At 38.6% G+C, this 25,113-nt stretch overlaps 1 protein-coding gene across 5 annotated transcripts in view; it reads left to right on the top strand.

Annotated features, from left to right (window-relative positions):
* rho-6 (rhomboid-6) overlaps positions 1–25,113 on the top strand; it is a 156,769-nt gene that overhangs the window by 110,923 nt on the left and 20,733 nt on the right. The gene's annotated exons all lie outside the window — the stretch shown is intronic.

Genomic DNA, 25,113 nt, shown 5'->3' with positions numbered 1-25,113 from the left:
TAAAAATCGGAGTGAAATGCTTATTTTGGAAATAATGCAAATAACTGAAGATAAATGCAATTATATTTTATTTTTAATTAAATTTTTACTTTTTTATCCAATTATGTTTTATCCAATTATTTTATTAGTACAATTACTTTTTATAAATTATGCTAGATTTAGCAGGAATTAACTTACAATGAATTCTTTACGATATCACACTCGTGCAATCGCGAAGATCGATTAATGGATAAGTTCGCGACACACTTTCGTCGGGGCGATTTTTTCATAGACAGCGAAAGTTGAGCGAATAGTTCGCGTTTCGATAACACGAATGTGCTCTTTCTCTTACTCTTTCTCCCCCGTTTCGGTCTGTAAGATCAGCAGTGGAACGCTTCCACCTGCAGCTGTCGCAAATACTTTGAAAGGAGATTCGAATAAGTTTCGAAGCGATGGGGGCGGCGAGGCGGGAAGGGGAAAGGGGAAAGGAATCGAACGTATGTTCTATCCTTTGCCGAAGTGCAAGATATAAAAATGAGGTAGGTCGTAGTGGCTCGTAAAGTCCGAACTCCTGCGAGTACCCCGACTGTGATTCAACAAATATGCCTTTCTTATTACCGCTCAACCCGCCGGATGTTTCCCGCGTGGTCTGACCTCGCATACCGATTTCTTATTTCGTAGCATCTGCATTTATAAATAGCGATGTCGAATAGTCAGAATGAAAGATGCTCGTAGTACAAAGACGTCTTATAAAACGCTCTACTTTATCTTGCATCCGAAGCAAGCAAGCGTCTAATAATAAATAGTACCCAGCATTGAAATCAGCCGGCAAAATTGACTGTCGTATTTTGGATATATTTTATCGAAATTTGCGATAATTTTGCCTGCAATTTGCAGAAATTGATATAAAAATAAGGTTAAAAAATGAAATAAAGAGAACTTGTAAAGTTTATCTTTAATACGAACTCACGTCTAAAATAAAAAAAACTTCATGAATTATAGACTCACATTTTTGCATTGTTAACTATGCTGAACATGGAGCAAGAAGCTGTCGCCTATGGCTAAAATCAGTTTTACGATGCGCGTAATTCTCGGAAAGAACGCTTCGAGCCTGACACCGTAAATCGAGCGTATCTGATAGATCGTAAACGCGACGTCACGTTGTTCCCTTCTAATGCACACGCCGCTCTTCTCATATCTCGGCCGACGTTGAGAGAGAATTGGATTTTGTCAGATGGATGCATTCTGCTGATAAATCAATTACGCGATATTTATCGCAGATCACCGTTCAATTGCGTTCGTACAATCATGTCGCTCGCAAATTTACAATTACGACGGTGCATGCGCGCGCGCGCACGTGAATGCGGGAATACGCTAGGACAATCTGTTTGCACCGAATTTGTTTACCACGTAATCGACTTCATCTACTTATTGTCTGGCCGCCGATCGATCGCGCCGATATCGATGTTCGTGACCCATCACATTAGCGTACGTTGATCGACATAGCGTCGAATGGATTTTATTGTGACATTTTATCGTCGACGAAGTACGATTCCAATAATAGAGACAGCTAGAATAAAATGTAACAATATATAACACAAGAGCTTTGCAAGTTTAAATATTATACCAAATAATACGCGCAACAAATATGCAAATATAAAAAAATATATGTATGGTACAATATATTGTCATAAAATTATTTTAGCAGTTAAATATACATTAATGTAATTATCAAATTATATATTATTTATTTACAGCGTACTTACGTAAATAAATACGTTATAAGTAACTTAGTAATTATTTCAATGTATATTTAATTGATAAAATAATTTTATAACAATTTAACGTGTATATATTTTTTAAATATTACATATTTGTTACATGTTTTTATTTAAACTAACAAAACTCTCATGTTATTTATTATTATATTACATTTACGTATATGTAACACATTACGTATATATGTATACATTTTTATATAAATATAGTTTTTAATTTAAATAATTCAAAAATAAAACATTTATCAAGTAATTTTGCTGCCGGGAATTTTGCTTGAAATCGATATACACATATATATATTTATCGAATGATTAATGTTTTCAAATATTGTTAACCAACATCACGTTAGACTTGCGTAGTAACGATTTTGCTCGATCAATCACACTACGGAAAGAAACATTAATCAATTGATCGAAAAACGTAAATTTTATGGATATGTGGCCGTGGCCATCACATGTGTCCGTCAAAGTCTGCCGGAAGTCGCAAAGTATTTCGTGACTATGCAAAGTCGATGCAGTCACGTCTGCACTTATAACAGCGTATATACTACAAGTCCTATCCTCGATATCGATTCCGTATAATTGAGTGCATCATTCGAGGAAGGTATTTCAACAGATTCGCTGCGCGAATGAGATAATATTTATCTCGTGCGTGTAATTATCAATATTAACCCAGCTTGTAATTATTTATTATGTATAAAGCTCGGTGTCAAACTGACGCCTGATTTCTTGCACGTTTCGACGCTCGCAGTATATTTAATGAGATAAAATGTCGACCGTCGAAATACAGCGTTACTTTCAGAATTATATGTTATTATTGTAAAGCGTAATATTAATGCAATTTAAATAATACATTAAATGTAACACAATAATAATACATAATGCGATTGTATGAGAATTCTTGAAAAAAATACGGTGGACATTTACGACGGTAAAAATTGCTCTTATAATAATATACGAATAATAAATTCTGGGAATGACGGTGAAATGGCAATATAATACGCGTAGCCATTCTTGCACACCATTATGACGGTGCAGTATAATTAAAATGCATGTCAGTAGAGTTATACTATGGGCGATGACGGCGCAAACCGATATGTGGTGACGGCTGTTCTCGGCGTTAGCACGCAGCATTGTAAATTTGTAATGGCTTTGCAAAATTCATGTCAATCGCATCTATGAAATTGATTGAACCGTGACGTATAATGTAGTAGGGATTTACATCAAAAAATATCCATTTTAGCAGTTAGATAGACGCAATGCAACTTTGATACACGTTATGGTGTATTAAAACTGGCATATACGCGAATTCACGCATTGTCCGAGAGAGCGAGGGACGATTTTGGATTTGGAATTGAGAAAATATATATTTCACATACATACATATGCGACTGTTTATTGGTCGAACTTTTCATTGCATTTGAAGTGCAGCGTTTCACGTAGCCGCCATACGATTCCGATTTCCATGCAAATTTTCACATAAATTTAAGCATTTTTAAATCATTGTGAGTATTATAAATTTTAGATATATTTCAGCGCTGTCGGAGGATGTTAAAAAATCGTGGAAAAAGATTAGATAACGTTCTATTTGAGTGGAGTTCAGGCTGGCGCGTCTCGCTGGTATACACACATACATGATTAATTAAAATACCTGTCGGTAGAATGAGACGGCATATATATGTGCGCGCGTGCTTGTGTGATTACGAAAGAGCCCTTGGTGTATGCAATGTAAAGGCCATGCGGGTTGAATCGCCGAAATCGATTTGATTACGACGAATTTGATCGAATGCAAATTAACGCGCTCGCGTATCGGGGCTATTCGGTGGAGCTCGATTCTCTCGCGGCCGGTTTTCGAGATTTCGCCTCGATCCCCGATTCCACTTCTCTCCCGCCGAATTGCGATCGGTCGGTCGTGCGGCAATTGATGAAACTGCGCCGTGATGCGTGTAATTTCGCCAAGTCGAAACTGTTGCCGGGTTGAGTAAGGATGAGGTCGAAGTTCGAGATATAGATGAGCGAAATGGAGAACAGGGCGATAAAGAGAGACGTTTATTTTACCCTGCAATAAAATACGGCGAATAAATGCAGCATTATTAGTGTAATGATATTTATAGGATAATTAATCACGGAAAAAGGTTCTTAAGATTTTGCATAAGAGCTCTTAAAAATTAAATATATAATCAATTGAAACGGACAAACGTATATAACGGAAAAATAGAGTGGAAATGTTAAACGAACTGTATAACGAAAGATGTTATACATAATATAAAATCAGAAAAGACGAGGAAGACCTGACAGAAATGACAGAGAAAGAAGAAGCGGAGAAGCGGAAACGAGAGACCTTTTTTAATCTGTCGATATTCACCCTGCGACAAATTACTGCAGTACCATCGCCTCCGAGGAACCGTAAAGCAGTTTTACCATTTATCCTTGATAATTACCACAGCTGCGCGCGGCCGCAGTATTTTTACTTTCGACGCTAATCGAGTTAATTATCGCCGACCGTTTCACTCGCATTATCGCCTCCCATGCGATACATTTTTCGCTCGAGAAGGAATATTTCACGCAGACAATCGTGGAACGTTTCCCGAAATGCGATCGAGTAACCACCAATCACCGCACTCACGTTATCATTGGATGGAGTTATTTCGCACAGCTGCATGAAGCTTTGCTGTAAAGAGATAAAGAGAATCTGACAAAGAATTTAAACGTCCACGAAAATAATTATACAAATTTTGTCGCTGATTATTTGATTGCACTTTTAAACCAATTTCTGTTTTAATATGGTGCAAAAATACATTTGCGGTAACAAAGTGCTTGAATTGCAGAATTAAGTAAAAATAAATGCAATATTTTAACTTTGATAATGTTAGTCTCAAAAATACACGTGATAAATTTCAGTGTCACGATGAGAAGAATTACAGCTCGGCAAGAGAAATCATCCAATGGCACAATATGATAGCCACTGTGTTTCACCCGCTCGGATATTTATTGCACCTCTATGCATGAAGTGCAATGCATCGAACGTAACATATTGATTCGGCGTCACGTCCCGTTGCTGTCAACAAGTAATGACCATTTGACGTATGGTACCGATTTTCATGGTCACGATAACCCGTTTTTCCATCGACGGGTCACACGAATTGATCCCTGTTGGACTTCGTTAAACCCAATCGATCTTGATGGTTTCAAGTAGTTGCATGAAGGAAACGACAAATAATTTGCGTGCTACAAAAACACATTACGTCAATCAGTGTTAAATAGGTGATTGGCGTTTGTCCTATAATATCTAAATTTCTGCAATAAATATTTAAGCTATTCATAAGAACTATATATCTTCGAAATTTGGCCTTTGGGCGACTAAAGAAAGCAAGATTTATCGTGCTTAATTCCGATGTATTACAGAGAAATATGTGGTGCCGTAATGCTCGCGGCAGAAAATATATAAAATTTTTCACTTGTAAGTTGAATTTTAGACTGCGACTTGTAAAACGCGACCGCGCACCAATGATATTTATTACAATATATTTTACCGCCGGCCGTTCCTTAGAGTTAAAGAAAAGCTCTCGACGCCGGCGACACGACGCACTGAAAACGTTCCTAGGACGCCAAGTCGCGCGAATTCGTGGACTAAAGCGCGATTTTTATAGCTGAGCTATCGCTGTTTCTGTCATGATGAAATATCACGGCGGAAGAACTTCTGGTACAATGCTCAGAACGATCGTAATAGTAATGGCGTACTTGGACGAAATTTCAGAATATAATCTTTGTTTTTTCGGATTATTGATATAATATCCATCCTACGTCATATTTCACGTTCCGGAAGCTTCGAGTTTCTTAAATTATTTATAAGAAATGATTTTTGTAACAAATTGCATTAATTCAGCGGAAAAACCAGCGTGAATTTCAATAATTTTAACGTTTTTTCGTCTACCAATGTTCATCTCTGAAATCAATATTTCAATATTTATTATATTCTCTAGGCATCATATTGTTTTTATATAATCACACTGCCGCGTTAGAAAGAAATTAATTTATGGTCGATAGTTTTTATTACATCACGCAGAATTAATTCATTCATTTAAACTCCACCACGTGCAAGCGCAATGAAACAATAACAATAGAACTAAGTGACAAAATAAACAGCGCAATACCGAAGCTTGAAAGAATCCCCATCGATCAATACACACGCTTCGTGTTTAACCGGAAGTCATCTTCGCGTTTTATTGTGGCGTCCGATGGCTCTAACGAAGGCTCTCGAAAGCGAGAGAGAGAGAGGACGACACACCGGAAACATTCGGTTTGCCGAATCGCGGCGTAAAGGGCAATTTTCGCGACTGCTCCTCTCACTTCCTTCGGTATCGGCTGGATATCCAGCGACACAATGGCGGCACACATATATCACGATTTCGCGGATACAATCGTACGAAAAGCCGCGTGCGGACGGACGGACGGACGGACGGACGCCGTCCCTCTTTTTGTTCCCGCCGTTTGGACGGATGATGGAGTTCGACGGGAAGAGGAGAATCTGGAAAAATATCACGGCCGTGAGATCAAACGGAATGGACGGCCCGCTTCTCATCCCCCCGTACCTTCCATCTCCGGACGGGAGAAAAAGACAGACGGTCGGGTTGAAAGAGCGACCGGACGCGAGGAGGAGATACAAGTGAAGTAGAGAGAAAAAGGGCGGCAGAAGAAAGAAAGAGAGAGAGAGAGGGGCATTTTCAATCTATAAATATAAACCATCGCGCCAATTCCAGCTGCTTTCTGTTCCCTGTATTGGATGCCAATTCCGTCTACACTCTGTATAGTCGCTGCGAATTTCGTCCGCACGGTTTTCCTCAGTGCCGTTCTTTTCGTGTCCAGCCATATATCGACTTTGTTATCGCCCTTCGGGCGAGGGACGTTAGGCGACCTCACTACATACTTCGATTTCTTTTTTAGAAGCTCTCTGAAAATTGACGCGTCCATCTTTCAAGAGTAGTCCCGGGGATAAACCGTGATTTTTCGTACAGGAAGTGAGATTGGCAAGGGGCACGATTCGCGTTTCGATAAAAAATTTTAGACACTTACAGCTTTTACTTTGATTATTATCAATAAGTGTTGCAACAATTTATTATCGCAAGAATAATATATACGATAATTCTACGGAATAATCGTTTCTAAAGTGAGATTTCGAGTCGTCTAAAAATTTAATTTTATTAACGTAAAAATAATTTATAAAATTTTCAGAGTTTTTACAATGTTTATTACTTACTAAATATTCTGCTTGACAACAAATGTGATATATCCAATATCGCAAAAATAACTTTACATTCAAGTTCCATTCGTTTTCTAATCTTCTTTATAGGTTTTTTATCTTTTACAATTTCAATCATATTGCCGTCTTTGATTGAAATATATAAATATAAATTTTTGCGATAGGACGGCAGCTGCGCTCTATTCCCTTTATTGGATGCCGATACTGACTGGGGAATCCTCTCCGCGCGGTTTCCTCTTTGGATTTCTTTTCACTTGCATCCCATCGAAACTTTCTTATCTTTCGAAGCGTTCGACGATGTCACACACGCGTGACAACGCGATGTGATACAAACGGAGTCTAAAGTTACGTTTTCACGAGAGTACCCGAGATAAGGTCGGCTTCACATTGAAAACTTTTACATATTTTTATTGCGACAAAAAAATCGATGTAGTGAACTTGACTGTATTCCAATTTCCTCCGTCGCGATATTTTTCCTTTCTCTTCTCAATTCACATCATTAAATAAGAATATTGTCGGAAATCGAAAAGCGTATATAATCACACATTTTTATTTCTTTTTACTACGCTAAGAAAAATGTTCTGTTTGATTCAACAAACCTGTTCAATTTTGAACGAAACAGACAGATTCTGGTTGAATCTACTAGAATCTTGTTGCATTAATAGAAATTCTGGTCGAATCTGTTTCATCTAAAATCGAACAGACGGTTTGTTGAATCAAATAGAACATCTTTCTCAGTGTATAATTGTCTCAAATTTACATCCATAAATTCTAGCGCAAATTCGAATTTGTTCTTTTTTTCATCGAAAACACTAACGATGAGTACGAAGATCCGCATTTATTGCTTTTTATATCTTATTTTATCTTGACTATTTTCGAATGTGGATCATCTTTCCCCGCACACTCGCGCAAGAATAAAAGCCTGTTCCTCGTCTTTGTTGGCTCCTCGTTTCTTCACATAGGCATACCCATTCCGACGAGAAAAAGGATCTCTCGCTGGCAAAGAGGAGAAGGACCGTTCGGGTTCCCTGCAGGCTACAGTGCTAATTGAACCTTAAATCCAACGATTAGCCGTACGGAGCGTGGAACTGTGAGCGCCCGTAGGACACGCAGTAGCTAACGTTAATTTAATTAAATCCTGTTGCCGTGGCACCAAGAAATGTCCTGACCGACTGTGAAAAGCTTGCAGGTAGCAAGCTCGCACGGTAGCTTTTGCGCAAAGATTAAAATTAGTAATTTTGATTAACGAAATTATCTGCATATAATTTTATTTACAGAAAGATGTATTTTACGCCGTTAAAAGTAGAAGTTATTTTCGAAGCATTCAAGCTCGAATTTTTTTATATTAACACAATGTTAATAAGTATTATATTAATATTTTAATAGGTATTAATTTTTGGAAGCTGGATATGGGTTTTTAATTCCAGTTCTTGACATTTCCAGCGTTGCATGCTAAATTGAATGTTATTTTTAAAGAAAACCCCTCCTTAATTGAACGCTTAATATTTAATGTTGGCTTTATTTGTGACGCCACGGGGCTAAGCAATTTAATTCTTTAGAGCCGAGGTTTAAGAGGCTCACGTGGTATCTCTCAGCTGGATTAAATGGCTACAGCAATAGCATGAGAGCCTCAAATCTCGACTTTATATAGTAATTCATTCATCTTTTGTAACTGTCGCAGTTTCTAATCGCTATCGTATGCGTATAAAACCACGTAGCACATATTCTAATTTTCTCGAAAATGCAAAATTTATTTAATTAGTATTTTTCTGGATGCATTTTAAAGAACTAAGCACTTTGTTCTAATTTTGTGTACAAAATATTACCAACGCTAGTTAGTACCAACGCTATCGTAAACTCACGCTTTTCTGAAAAACAACTTTTAATCATGTTTTTCCACACGTATTAGAATATATAGAGAATTTGCTTAAAAGCGCGTGCATATGGAAATTTGAATACAAAGTGCAAAATAAAAAAAAAAATTTTTTTTTTATTATACGAATTCCACGATTCTAACCGATTACTTGTACTTTTTTGACTGTTCAATGTTACTTTAAAAGCTCGGAATATTTCTCCCTCGAACACTAACGAGACCATTTCATTAACATCGACGGTGCATTGCCAATTGGTGTTTGCAAAGGAACTCTTTGGGAAACAAACCAAACAGCCACAGGCGACTCGTATTAAAATCGCGACGAGATCGGATTATTTCAGATTAAAGTCGCAACGAGACCGGATTACCGCAAGCGAGCGAGACGTATTTTTCACGGCGGACGACTCGCGGTCGTATCTCGGCGGAAAAGCGTCGCGACGCGCCGCGTCGCACCGCTGAGAAATAAGAGCCGACGGCACTAGAATTCTTTTCGATAACGACCGCAATTTAGGCCGATAAAGGGAATCGACGAGGCCGCCACTTTATCTCCGCGTCTTCTCGCTCGGCGGTAATCAGTGTTTGTCAAACTGTCGTCGCGGAACGGCGCAGTGCCGGTGACTGCTCCTATGGGAGCCCCATGTAACGACGGGACGAATAAATTCCATGGGATTCGTATATCACCACGCGTATCCATCCAAGACGAAGAAGAACTCATAGTAACGCTTTCGCGAATAATTCTCTCTGAAATAAAAATAAACGCACGGAGCTAATTTTCCTACCTTTTTGCGGTACCTTTTAGAGTACCTTTGTGACTTAACACAGAAAGCACGTAATTACGTTTCTATCTTCTGTGATATTTTTATTACTTCATGCTTGGCAGATCGAATTTATGAGGTTTTTCGTATCTATTTTCATTAAAAAATGCGATTTTAACCGATTTCTCTTACGAATTCGATATAGTGTTCATAAATATTTTGTATAAATAATAATCTGCGGAATTTTCTATTTTGCTTTGGGGCTCAAAAGCTCTGAATCCGTCACTAACCGCATTCTGCTTCACCGCGAGAGAGAAACCCGTCGTTGCTCGCGCTAATCCGATTTTTCCGTCTCGCCGAAAATTTAGCAGCGCGCGTCGCACGAGAGGAGAGAGGGAGAGAGAAGCATCGCCTTCCTCATGCCGCGTTAATCGATTTCTATTAGCGAGAAGCGCCGCGAGGCCGCCACCGCCACCACCACCGTCGCCGCTGCTGTTAACGATAATCTACGCGATAGCGAGAAAGTCTGAAGCTTCATTTCAGTTTCGGTCGCGCGACGTTTATCTTGCCGAGCTATCCGAAACCGTTTCCACGAAAGCGCTATCTCGATACCTTTTACCGTCGGCGATATCGATTATCGCGATGCGAAGAGCACATCTCATTGCTGAGCTGATTGCAACGCGTAATCGAGGCTCAATCGTGCGTGATTAAGGACTTACGACTGCGGAGGAGGATCGATAGGCCATAGATAAAATTAACTTTCTGCTTGATACACATTTTATAGCTTTTGTCTGGAGTGTGACGACTTTTTCTTTTTTTTTCTATTAATAATGTTCAGCATTAATTAACCTATTTTATCGGCAAATTTATCGGCATCCACTGCGAGATTAATAGAATATCGGTTCTTGTTTCTTCATTAAATTTGAATAATTGTCCGCGACCTCGCGGCAAATAAATTAAATAAGGAAGGTGGGATAAGAATAATATTTATGACAACGATTACGACACGCTAATTAGCCGCCAACGGGAGGGGGGCAGTCGCAAGGGGAGATAAAGCGTAATTACAAATTGAGCGTCGTTACGTACACGATGCGCAGGATGTGGGCGGACAATGAAAAGACAGGTAATTAACGCATCCGTTTGAATTCGCAAAAGCAATCGGGGCCTATGGCGTGCAGAGCGTAGCAAAAACGATCGTAAATCCCTATTAAAAAGAGAGAGAGAGAGAGAGAGAAAAAGAAAGAGAGAAGTGGGGAGGCCGTTGACGATGTCGGAGTCCAATGACTCGCGTTGCATGTCTTTTCCAATCGGATGAAAAGCTCTCGTGGACGGATAATGAAACGTGCACGGGCGAACGAGCGCAGCGTTTTCAAAAACGGGACGAGACATAAATTCCGCACTTTCGTGTATATCCGAATGATTGACAGCCGGCGACGCTACAGCTGTTGTTTATCGCCTCCTCTCACCCCTTTTTTCGGATGGATAGATGAATACGACAGATACGATTATTTATTATGCGCCATCTCGACGCGCGATCGACGCTGTAAGCAACGAGTCGGAATGAAAAATTGGGCCACGCGGATCGACAAAATCTGTCCAGGCGTCGTCAATAGTGTCTTTTTTTTTTTTTTTATTTCTGCGATGTATTGCTATAACGAATTATATTTGAATACGCATACATGTGATAGCTTGAAGAAAATGGAAAATAGCTCTTTCGCATGAATACGCGCAACTTTACTGGAATTAACGTATTTATGGCTGTTCAACAGTTGTTTAATAATTGATAAATAAATTGTGATAAATGAATTCAATTCATAGTTGCATATAATTTTAGATAATTATTGATTAACGAAGACAAATGGAACGAGCAGCTTTCATATTCGGCTGCTCCGAGATATATCGCGATATACAGCGGCTGTATACATTACTAAAACATAAGCGTTTTCAAAACATAGAATTATAACCATTTAAAGTTACTAAAGACGGGAAAGATTTTCTCTCGAATACCAGAAACACAAATAATGTCTGTTAATAAAGCGAACGGTGATTAACTTGCGACAGACCGTAATGTCAATTTCTCGATAAAATTCTTAATAAAATCTAATTCCTCGCTTTTACGCGATAACTTCTTCGTATCTATTTTTATTTTTTTTCCTTAATTGTCGCGTTGTAAACATCGATCGTGTAACACTGGATTCGATTGTATTTTTTCTATCTTTCGCGTTGCGGTATTGTTACGATAACGCACGCGGAATTAATAACGACATCCAATGATGATGCGACCGGATTACCAAATATATCTGCGTTCGCAGTTAAATTATCTAGTTGCCATTAAACGCGGCGGGACGCTATCAGTCAATTTGTTTAATTTCTCGCGACGTTAACGTACCGCAACGAACCGGTTGTCCGCCGGTCCGCTCTGCCTGTACGTCGCTCGGATCGAGAACCGGTGCCGATCGATCGAGAACAACTGACAATATCACCAGGGACACCTGTTATTTTCCATCTCCCGATAGCCAGAACGGTGTAGTACGCTCGTAAAGTCCAATCGTACTGGGATACCATTCGCGCCGGGGAATTTCATTTAACTCTGAACTATAGCTGCGACAAAATGTCATTGACGTGATACGCGCGACGTACCTTATCGTCAGCTAGTCATCTAATTTGTGATAATGTTGGCGAAGACATATTCGATGTTGCGGATATTCATTCGATTGCTGATGACCCTTCAAAATTCTACATCTATCCTATCTTGTTCAATTGTGATATCACTATTAATTAAAACGAGGTCGACAAACGAGACTTGGGAGAGAAATAAGCAGAAGCACCGTTCGCGCGGAAGTAAAATGTTCTTCGAAATTCGGCGCATAGCGGACAAATGTGTGACACGTTGCAAAAGTTATGCAGCTCGTGACACTTTAAAATAAAGTTGGAACAAAACACATGTGCGATAAAGCTTCCTTTTCACAACGCGATGCATCAACGTGATCCTGCGTCCTGCCGTGATGGACGGATTAAAAATGGAAATTTGTCGGTCATGGCTTTTTACGGCACAGTGCGCGCGTTTCGCACTGCGAAATTGTAACCTTTTGCTATTTTATCGCGTAGAAAGTTTCTCATTGGCTCATTGACATCCGGTCTTTTTTTCGCTGAAACGAATCGATAATCGGTTTCATTACCAACAAACGGCATTTCGCGAATTCTAGCCATGGCGAGGCGCAACAAAGATATCAAATTAAAGCGTATAAATGCTTTGAACTCCGATACTCCTCTTCTAAATCTACACTACAAGTTGACATCCGTTGTATCGAATACTCTCGCGTATATCGTACGAATGGTCGATGCTCGCCGGTAACGATACCGGGGCTCGACAACAGCGTTTCCACGTTCGATTCCATTCGTTAAACGAACGTGTGAATAAATCGCCGATGCATCTCGTTACAAAACGCGACAAAGTTGCACGGTCGCTCGTTGCACATTGCTTTATCGGATTAAGCTTTTTTATTCGTATTTTGTTGTCATCGTTAGCGTACAATGTACTGTTATTAAATGGCATTAAAAATAAAGAAGACTAATGTAAAACCAATAAAGTAACATGAAGTTTATAATAAGTATGCAGAATATAGAATATATATATAAAATTTGCGCTATGATTCGCGATATGAAAATTGCGCTTCACTTAATAATTATTAATAATGAAAACATTTTATAAAAATTTACAAAAATTACAATACAGTGAATGCTAGTGTTGTTTCATCGGATATCTCAGTGGGCAGAAATATAGTTTTATTATTAACAAATTAAGTGGAAAAAAATACGTTAATAGGGCAGTACTTTAATATTCTATAAACAATTAATATTCTGTTTAATATTGCAATATTTTCCAAGCAGCGGTTATTTTATGTCCTAAATACGAGCAGAAATTGTTCAGCGATATTTGAACCAAAATTGAGGCTGAGATTGGCAACCGCTCGTCCAAGCAAGAGATATCACTTGCTGGGTTCAGCTAGGCAAGGTGATACAGGAGGTAACTAATTAACGCGATTATACGCGAGGCACGGTAGTTCGATCGGGTGGACTAAAGCATTTCCGAGCGCTACCAGAATCCAGGAAGCGAAGAAGGAACTCGTACGAAACACTATCACGCTCGGACATCTTCGGCGTGTGTACATTACTGCGCATTATCATTTTCAACTTGATAATCCGATGTATTCTCATTAGATAGAGCAAGCCTAAAGTTACCAATTACTTATGCTCTGTTATTTGCGATCAAAACTCAACATTGATATAAATTGTAGTGTGCGAAAATAATGAATGGAGATTTTCAGCGTCATCAATTGCTCATTGATTTAAATACGCTATTTAGGTGTAAAACGGCAGCGATGCGAGGGAGGAAGATCGAGTGATAGAAGAGAAAGCAGGCAGTGGAAAGGATAGAAGGGGATAATTAACGCGGGTATGCGTAAGGCGTGAAGACAACGCTGCCTGCTGGTGGAAACCGAATGTCTATAGATTTCCGTCCAGCCGTCCGTACTAATAACCGCATGCTAGTGGCTGGTGCATTTCACTGACCGATGAACACGTCCGGACAAGGCTGCTGCATCGCTCGTCTCTCTTCACGTCGTCCGTTTCCTTCCCGAATTCATCTCATTGGCTGCCTCACGCGCCGCATTATATCATTTATCAGAAATGCGGAGATACTTCGCCTTGCTAAAATTAACGGGTGAAATTAATTAAAAATGCCGGCCGGTTAAGTGCTCGTCTCCGGAACATTTGCGCTTCAATTATATTATTTGCAGTCGGAAGGGATTCATTAAACGGCGAAAATGAGTAGCTACAGAAAGAATTTTTTATTCAAATCTCTTACGATTGCAAAATTTAATGTCGAGAAAAAATTTCAATTTTTCCATCTTGTTTTATTAATGATTCATATCTACATTGCGTTAACAGTTCTCCTGATTATAGTAATTTTGTATATTTCAAAAAATTTTTTTATTAGCTGTTTTTAAATATATTTATTTATATATTTAAAAATAATATGTCAGTACAATACATTCAACCATAGAGCATAAATCTCATTGTTGGGACTCTGTGAAATGCAAGCTGTGTGTGCACTATTTTTGCAGGCTGATACATCATACAACATTCAGAGTACACAAACATTCAGAGTACCACAAACTATAGTGAAACTAAAAAAAACGTAAATGTAAACTACATCTCCGGTTTGGTTAGGATGCTTTTAGTCTGTGTAACAAATATATCTCTATCGTCACACAGTCTCCAAAAAAAGCTGTAAAAAATGGCGTATATTTGTTGTAATATTGCAACAATAAATACCATAGCACTTTTATAATATTGCGTAAGCATAAAAAATTATATAAAAATATATTATTTTTGTATTGTAATATTAATTGTAATATTAATTGTAATATTGAAATAATATGTATAATATAATATATTATTTTGATATTATATATTTGGTAAAAGAGAGAGAGCGCATTAGTTAAAATTAATATAAAGATTTATGTTAACAATACGGTAATGTGATAAATTTTATATGATTTAGATTTTTAATTTATCGAGTAAAGTAATTGGAATCCTCACCATAATCTTTTGCAAAAATTATGCCAGATTTAAACATATGTAATTTGCATTTTTATTTAATATTTAACTAATATTTATCATTTATTAGCAAGTCTCTTAAAATAAATTCATTTTATACCGACTTTTAGCCGTAATTTTTCACTATGCTTTTTTTTGTAAAAGCAAAAAGTTACAAATGGAAAACAGAGAGAAAATCGAATCGCGACTGAAATTAATCACCGTCGGAGGAATCGGCTCTAAATTTGTAATTCCTACTAATGAGAAGATGCGGTACTGCCAAAAAGCTTCACAGTGCGTTCTTGTGTGCGCGGTATAGCTTGCAGTCGAAAGGATGCGGAAAATTCATGGAGAATGTTTTCCGCACTGCAAGCGGCAGCGCTGAAAGCAACGGTCGAGAGCGTCGTCGATTTTTCCCACGTCAGACGTCCGGGATAATTATCGGTTCGCGAGGATCCTGGACAAACAGGACTGCCGCTCTCCAATCCCTTTTTTGTTCGAGCTAGCGCCGGGACTTTTCAAGAGATCGCTCGAGAACCGGCGGTCGGGGAAAATGAGGGAAAAGCCGAAGCGAACGCGTGATTAATAAAACGCGCTTGACATCATTATCCCTCGAGATGGTCTTTGTTGGCGTTCGATAAATTTCCCTGGCAATCGTTGACCTTACAATCGCGTCTTATTTTGAAATTTAATCTCCAATGAGAACGACTATACATCCACGGCGAAGGAATTATGAGAAGCATAATCCCGACCGCTCTCTCATACTTTATCGCAACTTTGTAGCTTCGCCTCTTAAATGAAACCATAAAGCTTTGATTCCCGTCTTACCTGTCATCGTATATATTTTTATCTCTGTGCTATCATCTGAATTATTTGTTTGTATTTCTTGCTATTAAATTAATTCTCATCTCGTCATTGTTATTTAATATTCAAGTGTCGACTATTATTTACTTTTTACTGAAGAATTAAATCAGAAACAAGCAGAATGTGGAAATTATGTGGAATTATGTGGCATTATGTGGAAATTACACGCAAGAGAGAGAGAGAGAGAGTACTCCGCAGTGACAGTATATTTCGAATTACTGCAAATCGAATGAATTAGTACTTTGTTACAGTCATTAGCGGATCTATTGAGTTAATTAGCATTTGCCCAATCGTTCCGTTTGCCATCATAACATACCGAGTTAACGGATGAATCAAATCCTCGCGCTATCGAATACTGCCGCGTATCGAATTAAAGAGTGATCACGGGTATGCACAATAGAGATACTGCAATCTATCGTATAATCAAATTCGCGGACGATCCCGCGCGTGTTTCGCAACCATAGTCAACTGGTAAAAGCCGTGGGAAGTTTGCGCGAGAATTAACAGCGCGAGTCGGCGGAGCGAAAACCTCCTCCCCGAAAGTCGAGTAAATTAATAAGTTTGGGAAGCTGCCAAGAAGGGGCTGTAAGCACGCGTCGCCAGATGGGAAAGCTTCTCTTACTTGAGCTTAGCGGGAAGAAACTTAAATGACGATTCGCTTTATCGCACCGCCAGAAACGACTAACAATTGAAACGCCACAAAGTGCAGACGATAAGCATCGCGTGGTAAAATATGGGGTAATTTCTAAAACGTATTATATATCACTCGCAGTTCGCGTATTATTTTCTTTCGGCCATGCGTTTTACTTTATGGCAGATTTTTTTCATTCATTCTTCTGGTCTTTTCTTAATCGAAATATTGATCTACTAATAGCTTTCGAAAATTAGAACTTAAAGTAACAATTCTCATAGTACCATAAATAAATATAAATATATAATAAAAGAATGCAATATCGAATTAAACGCAGAGTATTGTATAAAATTGTGTTGTTTTAAATTGAATTTTTTGTTAGGAATTTTCTTACGCGGCCTGAAGAATCGCGACATCGATTGAGTCGCGTCTGAAAACACTCGGAAGCACGACGGGAGTCACTAGATAAAGGCGTAACACAGTTACGACACTTTACAAACAACGCAACAAAAATGTATCACGCTGAAAGTCTGCCGAACTCCGGAAAACGCTGCGCGCTATAAATTGCGGCAAATACGTCGCTCCACTTTCTCGTTAATCAATGACGAAAGTTGAAGACAGTAAAGTGAATCATACGTTGTATTCTTCCACGCGACAGTTACTTGCCGCAAAATCGTCGTAAATCGCGCACACGGCGATACACGGCGAACAGCGCGTTCGGATTTGTATTTAAACGGCTAGAAATATTTAATTTGATAAATAATGTAATAGTTGCGCAAATCGGCACGTTAGAGGTTCTGATTTATTGCAATCGGTGTTCCACTTAAACTCATATACGATATTTATATTCACCATTCATCGATAATACATATAAATTTACATTGCGCGCATAAAACATTATATTTTACGCATGAATTCGCATGAGCAATTTGTTACACATATATTTTTACTATTATTTAAAACGAATATATATCAATGTAAAGCCACTTGTTTTAATTTTACAAATGTAGATATATATACGAATATGATCGAACATAAAGCATAAATATTTACGACATTAACTTTAATATGCAATTCTGAAATACATTTCTGCGGTTTGTTTCTGCGAGGAATGCCATTAACTCGCGTAGTCTCGTTCGTACGGCTACATCTCGTCAGAGAATTCATCTGCTGCAAAGTGTAATTCATTTAATTTTTATATCGGATCGACCGCCACCACCACTGTAAATCTTACGCCCTGCGTAAAGTTCTGTTCTAAAATGCGTTTTAGATTCGCTGTAAAAGTACTTTGAGTCCAATGTCTGTTTTGTCAGTAATGTGTGCGCGAGACACCGCCGTCGATCGTAAACGGGACCTCGACAGGGACGTTTCGTCGGCGTCCCTTTAAAGGCATTTAATGGCACTCGTAAGTTTAATGCTCGCTGCCATGAAAAACCGTCTCGTTTTCCCTGGAGATAGCGAGGATGTCCCTAAGCGCATCGTTAATAAATGTAAAGAGAGCGCTTCTAAGAGAAAGGGCATTAATGCCCCGCGCTTTCTCATGAGACCATATTATCGTCGTTTTTAGAAGCATTTTTTTCCTAAGCGCATATTGCATTACTTATTGCGTAGAGTTTATCACTCAACGACTATTACATTAATTTAATTTGTGCATTAGATAAATGAAACACGTCAGATAAACGTTGCACTCTCGATGCACGTTGATAAAGCGAAAACTTCAAAAATATGTCGCCATTAAAATTTTAATTATTAAATTATCTACGTATACTTTGTAGTTATCGAAATTTTTATCGACGAACTATTTTTTTGATAAATTTATCGCTAAGCAGCTCTTGTAGCGTAGCTTAAACATCCTGCATTTATTTTTCATCGTAAGCTTTTATCGAAAAACGGCAATTAAAACAAAGCAATAGACGCAAGTAGATCGAATTACAAATTTTTACGATACGTACGCTTCCTTGCTCAGAAGCTCGCATAAAACGTAAAACCTTGCGACTACATATCGCGGTAAGGCGTTGCTCTCATGTTATTTAAATTCGAGAATAAATCAAGACCATCGATATCCGGGCGCCGCTTACAAGTTCGTGCTTCCGTGGTTCCTTCTGAAAAATTGCGACGATACGTAACCGTCGTTATAACCGGTATAACCAGACCGAGAATCGTCGAACCATTCGAGATTTCTCTTTTCGCACATTTGAGATGGATATCGCTGAATTCTTTCGGTGCCATCGCGATTATTAGGTCTTCTTGAAATTTACGCAAATTTGCGAGAGCTTTCTATGTTATTCAAATAAGCAGGCCGTAAAACGGGAATTCCATACGCTGTCGGCGTTTACGGATATTTGAAAAATCGCCAAAGCAGTCGCTCATATACAAATGTATATGAGCGCGTAATCCTCGGATCGTAAAATTTGTAATAAGTGCAAAGAGCACCGGTTTTTGTCAGCGCTAAAAATGTGCGATGTGACGTACGTGTTATTCATACATTTATTGACAAAAAATTCAAAACACTAAATGTTTGTTTCTATGAAAATAGAGTCCGTCAAAATGATGAGGTTTTCAAACGCGTTAAATAAATATAGTGAAATATACTATGATAAATAGCAAACAAATAATCAAAATGGCTAAAAATGAAAAGTGACTAAATGGAAATGTTGTGTATGCGAATTACGAATTTACCACGTACTCACATTTTATAAATACAAGTAAATAAAAGTAACCGGATATATTGCCGTACTCTCGTAATTAGTTAGATGAAATATTTGAATTGCGAGATTTTTCATATCGCATAACGCGAAAAAATCTCGTATGCATTATGAACATACGCGCGGTTTTATGCATCTTTGATGCTCACAGATATACTTCATATTAAAAACGAATCTCAATAAAGCCAATAATAATTTTAACGTTAAGAGTTATTATCTGTGAATTAATTAATATATTCGGCTTACAATTAATCCGACTTTACATAGAAGCCTGTTGCCATTTAGCTGAAAGTATTAATAATTCTCATAGATAGAGAGTCATGGAACCGTGTTGTGAGTACAAAAAAGATCCAGTCGGTTGATTGATCAATTTGACAATTGTTTAATTCAACAATTGATTTGGAAAGCTGAATGTCTCTTTCATGAAAAATGCATAAACGCGTATTTTATACTTTTGAATATGCATCTAGCAAATTAAACGAGATTCCGCTTATCAATATAAAATTGATGTTGCGAGGCAGTTCAGTGATGCTTTTTCTTGATATATGAAATGCTTTTAAAACGGTTGAGATTTTTTTATTTGAAAACAGCGAATGTTTCTCCTCTATTTTGTCTTTTATAAAATCGTCATTTTCCTATACATCCCGAGTGCAAAGTTTTCGAACGTAAATTTCCGCCGTCGCGCTCTAATAGTTCCACATCGATCGTTGATGAAATATCGCGCGTCGTAATTGACTCTTCGTTAATAGTACCACTTTGGCAAGAGCTTTTCCAGTGATCGGGCAGCGTCTGACAGGCACTTTTATAGTGTTACATCGAAAAGACTTGTAATTAGTATCACGTAGCTGCGGGGCATGTGAAATGTTTGTACAAACAAATACATCAGATTCGTGAAGCAATTTTACTTGATAAGAAATACAAATAAGAGAAATCTTTCGCGCCGATCCGACATAAGCGGATGAAAATAATTAATCGCGCTATTTCATGATGTGCAGTCTTCAATCGATGATTAATATTGATAGCATATCGCGCATAACGCATTAATTTTGTCATTTAACTCAATCGGCGATAATTAAATTATTTCATTATGGAAGATATTGAATTTATGAATAATTCTGTTAAATGTGTTATGAAAGTAACTATTCTACATAAGCGCGATATATTTCTATTATTATTCAGCGATTTCATTGATTTGCACGGAAAAGAAACGCAATTCGTCAATTTCGGCCGGCAACGATCAAACTCGAGAGGACCCAAATCCGCGCGGACGCTTTTGATTACCCTTTTAAATCGCGTAATTAAGCACGACGAGCATTTCCATGCTGATGACCGTCGCCGCTGCGAATGACAGAAATAAAGGCCGAAATCAATGCTTTGACATGAGCTAAACGCGCGTCAGCCCGATCCCTCCCCTCTCAGCGTCGCGTTTCCTTCCCGAGCTTCCCCTCTTCCGATAATATTAATTGCGATAAAGTGTTTAGCCATTTTATGCGGGCGCGTGCATCAATGCCGGCGGCGGACGGGGGCGCGTTCGGAAATTACGTGCATTAAAGCTAAACAACGTAACGGCCCGCGTAATAACAACATCTGCCTTTAGCGGGGCCGCGACCGCCGCGCGCACCGCCGCGGTAATGTAGCATAGTCATGAATACTAAATGCAAATGTTACACGCAAATGAAACGGAGAGGCTGCTGTCGGCACGGCACGGGAGCGAAACTGCAGCCTTGCGGTAATTGCATTAATTTTGAAGCCCTGAGACGGCTAACGCGAGTACACGTCGTGTCGAGAAACGCGATCTAAATACTCCGCAGTTGAATCCTCGCGCAAAGTCACCGGACTCGCCGCTACTGTCTCTGCTACCGCTGCTGTTGCTGCCGCTGCTGTTTGTTGTTGACTACTTGTGTAAATAGAGCCCTCTCTGACCTTTGCCGTTCTGCCGAAATGCGAGCGCCGAGTTGCCCCGTTGACGCAGCATTTACTGATAAAGCTTTTTACCCGCGCTCTTACCTTTTCGCGTCCCTGCGAATGTTTGAGCCGAGGAAAAACAGTGGTCGGGAAAATCATAGTTAACTAAGCCACTGTTTCTCCACATTTGGCCACAGCAAGAAACTCTGTGTTGCGACCAAGTTTTTTGAAAGCTGATAACTCGCACTGCGCAAAACGCGCACGGAATAGAATTTTTATTTTCAAAAATCCGCGTATTAAGAAATTATGTTTTAATTATGTAACATTAATAAAAAATTACTTGTAAGTACAAAAAATTAGAACAAGACATTAAAGGAAAATCTAAATTAAATTAGAGCTACATGTAAAGAATGAAAATTTGTTAAATTGTGATTCTTCCTTTCCATTCCAACTTGGCGGAATTCCATTGAATTGGTTGTTTTAAACGACCAACAAACAAGACTTTCCGCCAGGATTTTGGCCCAATTCGATTTCGCTGGTGGACGAGCACGACCCCGGTCTCATCGTATCTCAAAACGAAAGTTCTCTTCTCGAAGACGACGACGACGACGGCCGCTTATAACCGAGCTTCTCGACCGCAGAATTCATGGGAATTCATTTAAATCGAGAACGAGCTCCGCGGAAAATCGCCTTGAAATATTCCGGTGCGATTTACATGTTTGTGCGACGACCTGTTCTTGCACAGATCCGGAAGCTTTCTCGGTATTTCAGCTTCTTCCGGGCTCGTCGATGTCCGCGCGCCTTTCTCTCTCTCTCTCTCTTTCTCTTTTTTCTTCTCGTCCTTTCACTTCTTAACCCAAGAACTCTCTTTTGATTCCCGTGGCGAAGTTCAATATTTTCTTAGCGCGCTTATACTATCAAGTGCCCGGTCGTTTGTTTACAAGCAACGGAAGACTACTCGCGTTTGAGTATGATAACGTGTACAAGATGAAAAAAGTCTTGCCAACTCCGAAACGCTTCTTTCACTTTTAAATTTTCAACTAGCGAGCGAATTAATATAATTATCCTTGAATAATCTTTTTGGACTTGTGCAACATGGGATGCAAAAGCTTTATAAGACAAATAACGTAGCGTAAGAAGGTAGATTTTTTGAACTTCCGTCTTGAGTCGAGATTCCCGATATTTTAATTAAATACTACACAAAGGTGTTATAAAAAGAAACCTTGGAAATTATAAAACCTCCGCCGCTCTGAGCGTAGATACGAAGAATACGAGGAAGACGTCGCACCAGGAAAATCCGTAAAATAAGAGAAATACTCCAGCAAACGGGTCTCGGAGCGCATTCGTCTTCGAATGAAAGAAACGAATTGGCCCGGACACTGTAACGGACTTTTCGTTGCACCGACGATGACGGATCGAATGTAATCGCGTTCTTATGCGCCACCAGCCAGAAAACACGCGGAGACGGTAAACACGGAGACGAGCGCTGAAATTTCACGACGGAGCGTACCGTCGCGCGTTAGAATACCGATGTATAGACCGAGGGCAAAATTTGACGTACAGAACGGTGTCGTAATCGAGACACGAATTCCCCGTACGCTCGCGAATGTCGTCTGTTAAATTTAATAATTAATCGCCTCGTCCTCGACAGACGTTTGTCAAGCTTCTTCACGGGCGGATTCCACGACTCGGCTTGGGTGGAGTTTCCGTTCTAAATCGCCGTAGACGATCGTCGTTCCCGGCAAACTCCGCTCCCGGAAGCATGAATTTTCGTATATCACGAGCACGATTTGGGTACACGCCGGACGAAAGCTCCAATTGCTCGCGCCTGCATCACTTCTGAAAAAGTAAAAACAATATCAAATGATATTAAAACAATATTTGAAACGCATTTCAATGACGTTTAAAATAATTGAAATATTCTTAGACGTTCGTATTCTTGTTAATTCCAATCTTCAATTTCCGTTTCCACCACTATTAATAACAATTACTTTGCAGTACAGTTTTCGAAGTTTGAGTATGTGCGTTATATGTGAGAATCACTTTTCCCAAGATAAACAATTGTTAAGATTAATTTTGCGTTGTAGTACCGAAGTGTAGACGAGTTAATTAATTAATCTCCTATCGTGTACTTTCTTGCATGATCCGCTACTTTTTTGCTAGTCGCTTTAATTACACGATTTTTAATTTTCATGAGATTTTAGCGTTTCAATTTAATAAAACGATTTAATTAGAGTAGAAGGAACGGAATAGCAAGTTGATTAAGCGAGCAGGGATGCCTTAAGAAAGGCACTTGAAAATATTCGCTCGTCGACAAATGAAACGCTGAATAACACGCTAAACGATTCCTTGGCCGCCGCGCAATTATTTTATTCGCGCTGCGAAGTTGCGCGTTTTATACTCCGCTGCCAACGGCTTTGCCTCGCGTCATTCGAAACAGTTTAATAAGTTCCGTGTCGGTGCGATTTGATGTAATTGCATTTTACAACTTAACTTACAAGATTAACCTCAAGGTTTGCATGACGTGACTCTATGAATGTTAAAGGGGGGCAGTTCTTATGCAAAAGTAATAATTAACTGTATGAAATCCTAATCTTAATGGCGCGAATCCTAGAAAATATAATTCTAACAAGGTCGAACTCCCGTAATGGCTTCAAATAATTTATTAACGCAATTATTGGATGAAAAACATGCGTATCTTTCCTCCTAATTGGTTTAAACAAATGGACGGCAATTCAGATAATGTATTACACGGTTGCCTTATTAATGGAATAATTAGGGTTATGTTGAAGTAATCTCGCAATTTATCAATTCCGAGATATTTATGGCTTACGTATCCCTTTTAGAGAGAGAGATTTGTCGCAAATATGACGGCGTAATTTATGAGCAGTATAAAAAACAGAGTATAATTTTACACAGTATATACGTTACAGTGTTCTATACATACCTATAATTATTAATGTAATCAGATTGCATGCGCGAAATAAAATATTTATTATGAAAGACTGCAACACACAATAATTCTTTTATAAATCACGAGGACGGTTATTTAACGAGACGTATATACATGAACTTTTATACGCGCTACACTACTTCAACAAATCCAACAGATGCGTTTCGCGCTGTATCTCAGAGAGAGCAGAGCCAATATTATTACGGCACGGTTGAACAACGCCGTCGTAAAATCGTTAGCGATTTACTTCGAAGCAATCGAGCGTTTGTTCATAACGATAAATTATATATATGACAGCAGTTAAAAGTCCGTGTTACACACGTGCCTTGTTAATAATCTGCCACCGAGATTTACAGTGGTGCTAGTATTGATAGAAGTTTCATTTCTTTTATAAAAGAATTTATTTTACGTGTCTTTAATATAATTATACTTCATCATCTGATATGAATATATAATTTATGACTATGTATCACATATTGTAAAATAATATTTAATTATATTAAAATACAATAATTTTAATTGGCAATACATGTACAAGCAAAAATGTATTTAATTGAAACTCAGAGGTGGAATAATTGATTATATTTCATTATTGAGTTTGGTCAATGTAGATTAGCGAAAATTTGTGTTAAAATTTTTGATTGTTATATATTTTACATGCTCGAATCTGAGCGCGCTTTAATTAGGCAGATAGCACACACATACACACGCGCGCGCGCGCGCGCGCACAGCACAGGAATATAATTTATTCCCGTATGCATTATAGCAGCACAGTAAATTATCATTCAGCGATTTACTAAATAATTTAT

The sequence above is a fragment of the Linepithema humile genome, chromosome 5 (assembly GCF_040581485.1).
Source record: "Linepithema humile isolate Giens D197 chromosome 5, Lhum_UNIL_v1.0, whole genome shotgun sequence".
Taxonomy (NCBI): Eukaryota; Metazoa; Arthropoda; class Insecta; order Hymenoptera; family Formicidae; genus Linepithema; species Linepithema humile.
This window is presented reverse-complemented; position numbering and strand designations above follow the sequence as displayed.